The following is a 9,889-nucleotide window of genomic DNA, read 5'->3' as shown; positions in this document are numbered from 1 at the left end:
CCACAGCAGCACCCCAGGAATAAGGTGGATAGACTTTGAAGGATTACTGTTTGTAGGATTATGTCACAGCTTGGATTTTGACAAAATTTTCAGCACAGATACATATTGGGCCAATGAGACTCCATTAAATTTGGAGGTGATCTGGATCCAGATTCTGAATCAAGTTTCACTTTATATAGTCTTTGAAGTATTACGTCAAAGATACTTCATGGATTCTCACCAAATTTTCACTAGGGACACATATTAGGCCATTGAAGACTCCATTAAATTTTTCAGGGGATCCAGACCTGGCAACACTTTTGGTTTTGCTCCCATTTTGTATGAGATGAACTCAAACATCTAAAACTTTTTCCACATACAAAATATCACCATTTCCCTCAAATATTGTTCACAAATCAGTCTAAATCTGTGATAGTGAGCACTTCTCCTTTGCTGAGATAATCCATCCCACCTCACAGGTGTGCCATATCAAGATGCTGATTAGACACCATGAATAGTGCACAGGTGTGCCTTAGACTGCCCACAATAAAAGGCCACTCTGAAAGGTGCAGTTTTATCACACAGCACAATGCCACAGATGTCACAAGATTTGAGGGAGCGTGCAATTGGCATGCTGACAGCAGGAATGTCAACCAGAGCTGTTGCTCGTGTATTGAATGTTCATTTCTCTACCATAAGCCATCTCCCAAGGCGTTTCAGAGAATTTGGCAGTACATCCAACCAGCCTCACAACCGCAGACCACGTGTAACCACACCAGCCCAGGACCTCCACATCCAGCATGTTCACCTCCAAGATCGTCTGAGACCAGCCACTCGGACAGCTGCTGAAACAATCGGTTTGCATAACCAAAGAATTTCTGCACAAACTTGTTGACGCGAGCTGAGGAGCGGACCTGCGTCAGACAGGACCCAGCGCTAAAAATAACCAGAAAGCGGTTCCAAACAGAAACTATTTATTATTCACCTGTGCTTAAAAGTGTAAAAACATAAAAACAACGTCCCTCTGGTGGAGTGATTCGTGGCTCGCTCTCCAGCGCCCGCAAGGATTAAAGCCAGCGCTCCTGGACTTCCTACCACCGCCAAACACCCCCCAGGTGGACACGACAAACTGATTCTCTGTGAAGCAAAGAGAAGGTGAGGTAAGTCAACAGATACAACTATATCTTCCAATAAACACACGCTATCAGCAACACACTCAGGTCAGTGTCCTTTATTACTTTATGCAAATGAGCAGCTTCTCACAACAAGTGGAGGATCACTTATCCTTCACGCCACAGCAGTGAGAAGCAAACTGCACAATTCTCTTCACAATTCCAGTATACTGTGTAACAAAACACCAAGTTACTATCAACAATTACTTAAACACTTAATTACCTTTCGTGTGTGCTGACAGCATGTGTCCTCACCCCTCCCCGCTTCACGGGCTCGATGTGTCAAAACCCAGGCGCGGTCCTCAGCGTCTCACAAACGAACGTCACAAGGTCGAGTTCCCGGCAGTTCTGCTTGAATCACACATGACTTAAATGCAGAACGCCATCCAATTATCTGCTTCAGCTGCAAGTCGTCCAGGTTGCACGTGAGCACCAATCACAGGTGCTTTCCATGATGTTGATGAGGGTGAAGACTCTTCAGCCAGCACCTTCTTCGCAGACAAATCAGCCCTCATGCCACCTGGAGAGCAAAGAAAAGAAAAGAACACCAAAACATCCAGCCACGCCCCCCCCCCAACACACAACAGTACCCCCCCATCAACGGGAAGCCTCCCGGCGACCGAACAGGCCAGGCCCGAGAACAGCACCTCCCTCCGGGGTCCACGTCAGGAAGCAGACGGCAAGACAGGCACCGCAGCTGGAAGGCCGGCTGGAATCAACAAAAGCCCCAAAACATTCCCCAGAACAAGTCCACTCACACAAAAAAAACATAAAACCCACCCAAAACCTCCCCAGGGGACCGTCCCATCAAACCCCGGGAGGAAAAGAAAAACTCCCAAACACAAAAACCCAACACAGTCCCACAACACAGTACAAACGTAAATGCATAAAAGAAAAATAACAAACAACCCCCCCAGAATGACCTGCAGAGCCCAACCCCCCCCTCAGAAGGCCTTCATTGCCAGTTCCAGGAGGAACAGCCAAAACCGTAATCCCACAAAGGTCCCCAGGTATACATGGAGTAAAATGGTGCCCCCCAGGGGACCGTATCATCAACCCCAGGAGGTACCCTCCCCACAACCCCGGAACCCCAGATCCGGTCACACTTGGCCGGTCGGTCCCAAGCCAATTCCACCCCAGAGGACCGTCCCATCAACCCTGGAGGCAGAACCCAGAAGGAAACAAAATAAAACCATAAACCAACCCCCGGAGGACAACCAAAAACAACCCCGGGGGGATATAAAACGACCATAAACCCTGTTACCCTCCCCGGCACCCCGAAAGACCCCAGGTCCCTCCCAGAGCCCTTCGGCGGCTCTATTTTGGCGAACGGCTCAAAATATTAAGCCGGAGAAGGGAACAGGAAAACTAACCCAGCTCCAACCCCAAGGCGCAGCGGAGAACCGGAAATACGTCCGGTGCCCCAACTCAACCATACCCCAGCCACTCGGGAGGGGTGGAACTACCGAAATGGCAAACGGCAACAGATCGGCCCACCCCTCCGACTGAGGCATGTCTCCGCTGCACCACACCCCGGCAACACCCATGACAGTCGGTACAAAGGCTCACCGAGGCTGGAGTGGAACCGGGCCCTAACCAAACTAAAAAGAACGCCTCTAACACGCCCCTCCCTAGGTGCAGAGGTCTTCTGAGAATGCTCAGCGTGACCAACCTGCACCACCCCACAGCCCACAAGAAAAGCGGTCTAAGGGCAAGTGAGGTTGGGGTTAGGAATGTAGAGAAATAAAAACAACAAAACAAAACGACCCAACAACCCAAACAGAAAATACCTAAAAACACATACAAAATTGACAGGTAAGTGAGCCCAGGCGGGCTTCTAACCGCCTATCACTCCACCAGATACGCCCCTACCTCCCCAAACAAGTATAACCCCTGATTAAAGAAAACAAAACATTTACGTGTGCTAGAATTTCTTTTTTTTTTTTTTTTTTATGTGGGTTCTTTTGCCTGTCCCAGAACACTTGGAGTTACGTGTCGGGGCAATACAGGAATCTCGACTCGTCCGAGCTGCATGGGCTCGTCAATAGGAGGAGCCGGAGGTCCCGTCGGAGGAGCCTCAGTGGGGCGAAGAAGAGGCGGCCCAGCTTTGTGTCGGGGAAAGCCCCGAGACAAAAAAAAAATGCTCTAATGGGCGTCCTCTCTCGCGTCCACGCTCCTTCATCCGATCATCTAGACGAATCACCAATGATATTAGCTCGTCTAAATCGTTTGGCTCATCACGGACCGCCAGCTCGTCTTTTAATGACTCATTTAACCCGTCTACAAACACACCCCGTAATGCTGCGGGAAGCGGAACGGCTTGAGCTGCAAGCTCCGTAACACGGGCGTCTGTTTGTTTAATTTGATTTGCGAGATGCTGTAATTGCTCCCATATTTTCTCCAAGTGTTCTTGAATCTTTTCGGCAAAAGGAACCGCCTCTGCCGCTGGGTCCAACTACTGTTATGTGTTGACGCGAGTTGAGGAGCGGACCTGCGTCAGACAGGACCCAGCGCTAAAAATAACCAGAAAGCGGTTCCAAACAGAAACTATTTATTATTCACCTGTGCTTAAAAGTGTAAAAACATAAAAACAACGTCCCTCTGGTGGAGTGATTCGTGGCTCGCTCTCCAGCGCCAGCAAGGATTAAAGCCGGCGCTCCTGGACTTCCTACCACCGCCAAACACCCCCCAGGTGGACATGACAAACTGATTCTCTGTGAAGCAAAGAGAAGGTGAGGTAAGTCAACAGATACAACTATATCTTCCAATAAACACACGCTATCAGCAACACACTCAGGTCAGTGTCCTTTTTTACTTTATGCAAATGAGCAGCTTCTCACAAGTGGAGGATCACTTATCCTTCACGCCACAGCAGTGAGAAGCAAACTGCACAATTCTCTTCACAATTCCAGTATACTGTGTAACAAAACACCAAGTTACTATCAACAATTACTTAAACACTTAATTACCTTTCGTGTGTGCTGACAGCATGTGTCCTCACCCCTCCCCGCTTCATGGGCTCGATGTGTCAAAACCCAGGCGCGGTCCTCAGCGTCTCACAAACGAACGTCACAAGGTCGAGTTCCCGGCAGTTCTGCTTGAATCACACATGACTTAAATGCAGAACGCCATCCAATTATCTGCTTCAGCTGCAAGTCGTCCAGGTTGCACGTGAGCACCAATCACAGGTGCTTTCCATGATGTTGATGAGGGTGAAGACTCTTCAGCCAGCACCTTCTTCACAGACAAATCAGCCCTCATGCCACCTGGAGAGCAAAGAAAAGAAAAGAACACCAAAACATCCAGCCACGCCCCCCCCAACACACAACAAAACTGTCAGAAACCGTCTCAGGGAAGCTCATCTGCATGCTCGTCGTCCTCATCGGGGTCTCGACCTGACTCCAGTTCGTCGTCGTAACCAACTTGAGTGGGCAAATGCTCACATTCGCTGGCATTTGGCACGTTGGAGAGGTGTTTTCTTCATGGATGAATCCCGGTTCACACTGTCCAGGGCAGATGGCAGACAGTGTGTTTGGCGTCATGTGGGTGAGTGGTTTTCTGATGTCAATCTTGTGGATCGAGTGGCCCATGTTGGCGGTGGGGTTATGGTATGGGCAGGCGTCTGTTATGGACGAAGAACACAGGTGCATTTTATTGATGGCATTTTGAATGCACAGAGATACCGTGACGAGATCCTGAGGCCCATTGTTGTGCCATACATCCAAGAACATCATCTCATGTTGCAGCAGGATAATGCACGGCCCCATGTTGCAAGGATCTGTACACAATTCTTGGAAGCTGAAAATGTCCCAGTTCTTGCATGGCCGGCATACTCACCGGACATGTCACCCATTGAGCATGTTTGGGATGCTCTGGACCAGCGTATATGACAGCGTGTACCAGTTCCTGCCAATATCCAGCAACTTCGCACAGCCATTGAAGAGGAGTGGACCAACATTCCACAGGCCACAATTGACAACCTGATCAACTCTATGTGAAGGAGATGTGTTGCACTGCATGAGGCAAATGGTGGTCACACCAGATACTGACTGGTATCCCCCCCCAATAAAACAAAACTGCACCTTTCAGAGTGGCCTTTTATTGTGGGCAGTCTAAGGCACACCTGTGCACTAATACAATCTCATACAAAATGGGAGCAAAACCAAAAGTGTTGCGTTTATATTTTTGTTGAGTGTATTAAGTTGATGAATCTACAACTCTCCAGGAGAAATAAAAATAAACAAATAAAAATAAAGCAAGCAACTGAAAAAAGAAAAAAAAAAAACCTCCAAATAAAAAATACTAAATTACCAATTACCCAATCATGTAGGGAACAACCAACCATTTCCTGTCTGCTACTAAAAGCCAACAGGTACAACCATAGTCAGAAACACAAACTGTCCAGCAAACGGTGGGAAAATTACACCTGACTGAATATAAACAGTAGGGGGGGCAGATCTCATCTCATAATTTAGCCAGTAGTAACATTACTCCCTAGAACTCAAGTCAGAACAAATTATGTATACATGGCAAAAAAAAAAAAAAAAAACACACAACAGTATCAAAAAATTACGGCAGTGATTCGACAAACGGCGCTACCGCCTCTGGTGGATTAAACCTCCTCTCCATACCGTTAACAAAAACCTTCTCAGGCAACTCTTCACATCATCGAAAGCCTTACGTTTCTTGAGCACAACTGCAGAGTCATCACGGAAAAAGAAAACTCTGATCCTATCCGCTGGTTGATTTGGTTCCATAGCGATACGCCAGGCCGTGGCCATTACTCGTTGTTTATCAGCAAAGTTATGAGTTTTTATAAAATAAATAGAACCATTGGTAGTTAGGAAACGAGATACAGGGAGAACAATCTGGAAGTGGGGCGTGGCAAACAGAAGGGACAAGACACACCCATACCAAACCCTGAAAACCAGACAAGAGCGTGCAGTAAGACAAAAGCAAAGTGATGTCAAGGTTTGGACTTGTTGCTTTTTGTTTGCTCTGTTCTGTTTAGTTAGGTTTGTTTGATTTTGTTGTATGTGATTTCTCTTGCTGGGTTTTTCCTGCTTGGGCTTTGTCTGTCCCTATCTCTCTTGTCTGTCTCTCTTGGTGCTTGGTGGTGGGCGGTGCACACTGTTTGCCACACCCTTATTCTGGTGCTTTCCACATACCTGGTCCTAATCTGTAGCTCATCACGAGGGTGTATATATCGTTGTGCCTTGTGTCATCACTTCCAGTTCTTCTCTTTGTGTTTTCCTCGCCGTGCCTGCTTCCTGGTGTTTTTTGACCTACTGTCTGTTTTTTCGACAACGCCTTCTCAACTGATGTTCCTGGTGTGTTTGCTGAGTTTTGACTGCCTTTCTGTGTACTGGACCCTGTATACTCCACAAGTAAACTGTCTTAAAATTCAGAGCTGTGAGTTTGAGTCTTGCATTTGTGTGCACACGTCTCTGATAACCAAGCCTGATAAGCGAACAGGACCCAAATAAAAGATGAACCAAAAACCACAATCAATCAATCAATTTTTTTTATATAGCGCCAAATCACAACAAACAGTTGCCCCAAGGCGCTTTATATTGTAAGGCAAGGCCATACAATAATTATGTAAAACCCCAACGGTCAAAACGACCCCCTGTGAGCAAGCACTTGGCTACAGTGGGAAGGAAAAACTCCCTTTTAACAGGAAGAAACCTCCAGCAAAAATACCAAAACCACAGAAGAGCAAAACCCAAGTTCAAATGAAGAAGAAATAAAAATAAAGAAGACCCAACATGAAAGAACAAAGAATTCACCAGAAAATAAATGTAAGTACTGAAAAAAGATCAACAACAAAAATAAAGGGTAAGAATAAACTAGAATGGAACTCACAAGTGGCAAAAGGAAAATAAACAGATAATTTAACATATGACAAAAGTAAAACAAACAGGTGATACAACTAATGATTACACAATGGAAAAAAACAACTGCTGGACAGAAACTAGAACAGAACTAGACACATGGCTAAAGTATAATAAAGAAATAAATGATCAACGGTAAACAAAACCAGCGACTACAGAATAACACACAGAAAGGGAATCATCAGAACCAAACAAAGATGAGGCTTAACAAGTAACCAAAATAAAACAACTGCGAAACCAAAAATGGGGCAGACAGTGGATAAAGGAAAAGGGACAAATGATGACAGGAACCATAACACGGCCGAAACATGACATATGGAGTTCATATATACTCAACAAAAATATAAACGCAACACTTTTGGTTTTGCTCCCATTTTGTATGAGATGAAGTCAAAGATCTAAAACTTTTTCCACATACACAATATCACCATTTCCCTCAAATATTGTTCACAAACCAGTCTAAATCTGTGATAGTGAGCACTTCTCCTTTGCTGAGATAATCCATCCCACCTCACAGGTGTGCCATATCAAGATGCTGATTAGACACCATGATTAGTGCACAGGTGTGCCTTAGACTGCCCACAATAAAAGGCCACTCTGAAAGGTGCAGTTTTATCACACAGCACAATGCCACAGATGTCGCAAGATTTGAGGGAGCGTGCAATTGGCATGCTGACAGCAGGAATGTCAACCAGAGCTGTTGCTCGTGTATTGAATGTTCATTTCTCTACCATAAGCCATCTCCAAAGGCGTTTCAGAGAATTTGGCCGTACATCCAACCAGCCTCACAACCGCAGACCACATGTAACCACACCAGCCCAGGACCTCCACATCCAGCATGTTCACCTCCAAGATCGTCTGAGACCAGCCACTCGGACAGCTGCTGGAACAATCGGTTTGCATAACCAAAGAATTTCTGCACAAACTGTCAGAAACCGTATCAGGGAAGCTCATCTGCATGCTCGTTGTCCTCATCGGGGTCTCGACCTGACTCCAGTTCGTCGTCGTAACCAACTTGAGTGGGCAAATGCTCACATTCGCTGGCGTTTGGCACGTTGGAGAGGTGTTCTCTTCACAGATGATGCGAAGGAGATGCGTTGCACTGCATGAGGCATATGGTGGTCACACCAGATACTGACTGGTATCCCCCCCCAATAAAACAAAACTGCACCTTTCAGAGTGGCCTTTTATTGTGGGCAGTCTAAGGCACACCTGTGCACTAATCATGGTGTCTAATCAGCATCTTGATATGGCACACCTGTGAGGTGGGATGGATTATCTCAGCAAAGGAGAAGTGCTCACTATCACAGATTTAGACTGGTTTGTGAACAATATTTGAGGGAAATGGTGATATTGTGTATGTGGAAAAAGTTTTAGATCTTTGAGTTCATCTCATACAAAATGGGAGCAAAACCAAAAGTGTTGCGTTTATATTTTTGTTGAGTGTACATATATATATATATATATATATATATATATATATATATATATATATATATATATATATATATATATATATATATACTGTGATGCACGGAGGTGGATCACTGATGTTTTGGGATGTGTAAGCTACAAAGGCACAGGAAATTTGGCCAGAATTGATGGCTGGATGAATGTAGCATGTTATCTAAAAATATTGGAGGAAAATTTGCACTCATGTGCATGGGATGTACTTGGCTGTTCCAATATGACAACGATCCAAAACACACGGTCAAGTTGACCTGTCATTGGCTACAGCAGAATAAAGTGAAGGTTCTGGAGTGGCCATCTCAGTCTCCTGACCTCAGTGTCATTGAGCCACTCTGGGAGTTCTCAAACGTGCAGTTCATGCAAGACAGCCCAGGAATTTACAGGAACTGGAGGATTTTTGCCAAGAAGAATGGGCAGCTTTACTATCAGAGGAAATAAAGAGCCTTGTCCACAACTACCACAAAAGACTCGAAGCTGTCATTGATGTTAAAGGGGGCAACACAAGGTATTAAGAACGGGGGTATGTAAACGATTGATCAGGGAGATTTGGGTAGTTTCTGTTGTCATTATGATTTAAAAAGCGTAAACACAGTTATTTGACAATAAATGGTTTCACACAACCACTTACCATGAGTGTAAAAAAAGTTTTTGTGTTATCATTCATATTCTCTGAAAAATGTCGAAAAAAAAAATCTGCCAGGGTATGTAAACTTTTGAGCACAACTGTATATAAAATATCTTGAACATCTGTGTAACGTTGGTACTTTTAACATAAAATGCACAGTGGTGTTTATATTTTAAACATATTTGCTGGGATATTAACAAATGAAATGATTTGAGAGGAAAAACTATTGTGTGGTCTGCCGAAGAGGAGGTACTGCTGGCCCACCACGAGATGGCGCCCTGCCAGGCTGGCACTTTTTGGCCTGCAGAGGGCGCACGGACCTGGTGGTACCGCCAGGTGCGCCCCGTTAGGCCGTCCTCAGCTGTTTGTCATCTTTCATCCATCATCCATAAAAGCCTGGAAGCAACACCATAACTCTGCCGAGTTATCAGCTTACCACACAGGTAAACCAACTCAGCCGTTTTGTGCCGTACGCACATATTTTTGCTTCTGAACTCTTTGCAGTCGTAACCTTGTGTATACTTGCAGCTTGGAGCTGCAAGTATACACTCCTCCACTCCTCACTTTCATATTTCTAAGTATTACATTAGGCACTGCACATACTCAGTTTTTCCTGCTCTCTGGGAGTGGAGGATTTTTCCCTCAGGAAGGAACTGTGTTTTTGCTGACTGTTTGCTGGGTGTACACACACCCACCTTAACCTGTTTTTGCTCCTGCCAGCAGTACCGGTCCGACAGCCTCGAGCGGTG

This window comes from Thalassophryne amazonica, chromosome 16 (assembly GCF_902500255.1).
Source record: "Thalassophryne amazonica chromosome 16, fThaAma1.1, whole genome shotgun sequence".
NCBI classification, from domain to species: domain Eukaryota; kingdom Metazoa; phylum Chordata; class Actinopteri; order Batrachoidiformes; family Batrachoididae; genus Thalassophryne; species Thalassophryne amazonica.
The sequence above is the reverse complement of the archived record's forward strand: the minus strand, read 5'-3'. Positions refer to the sequence as shown.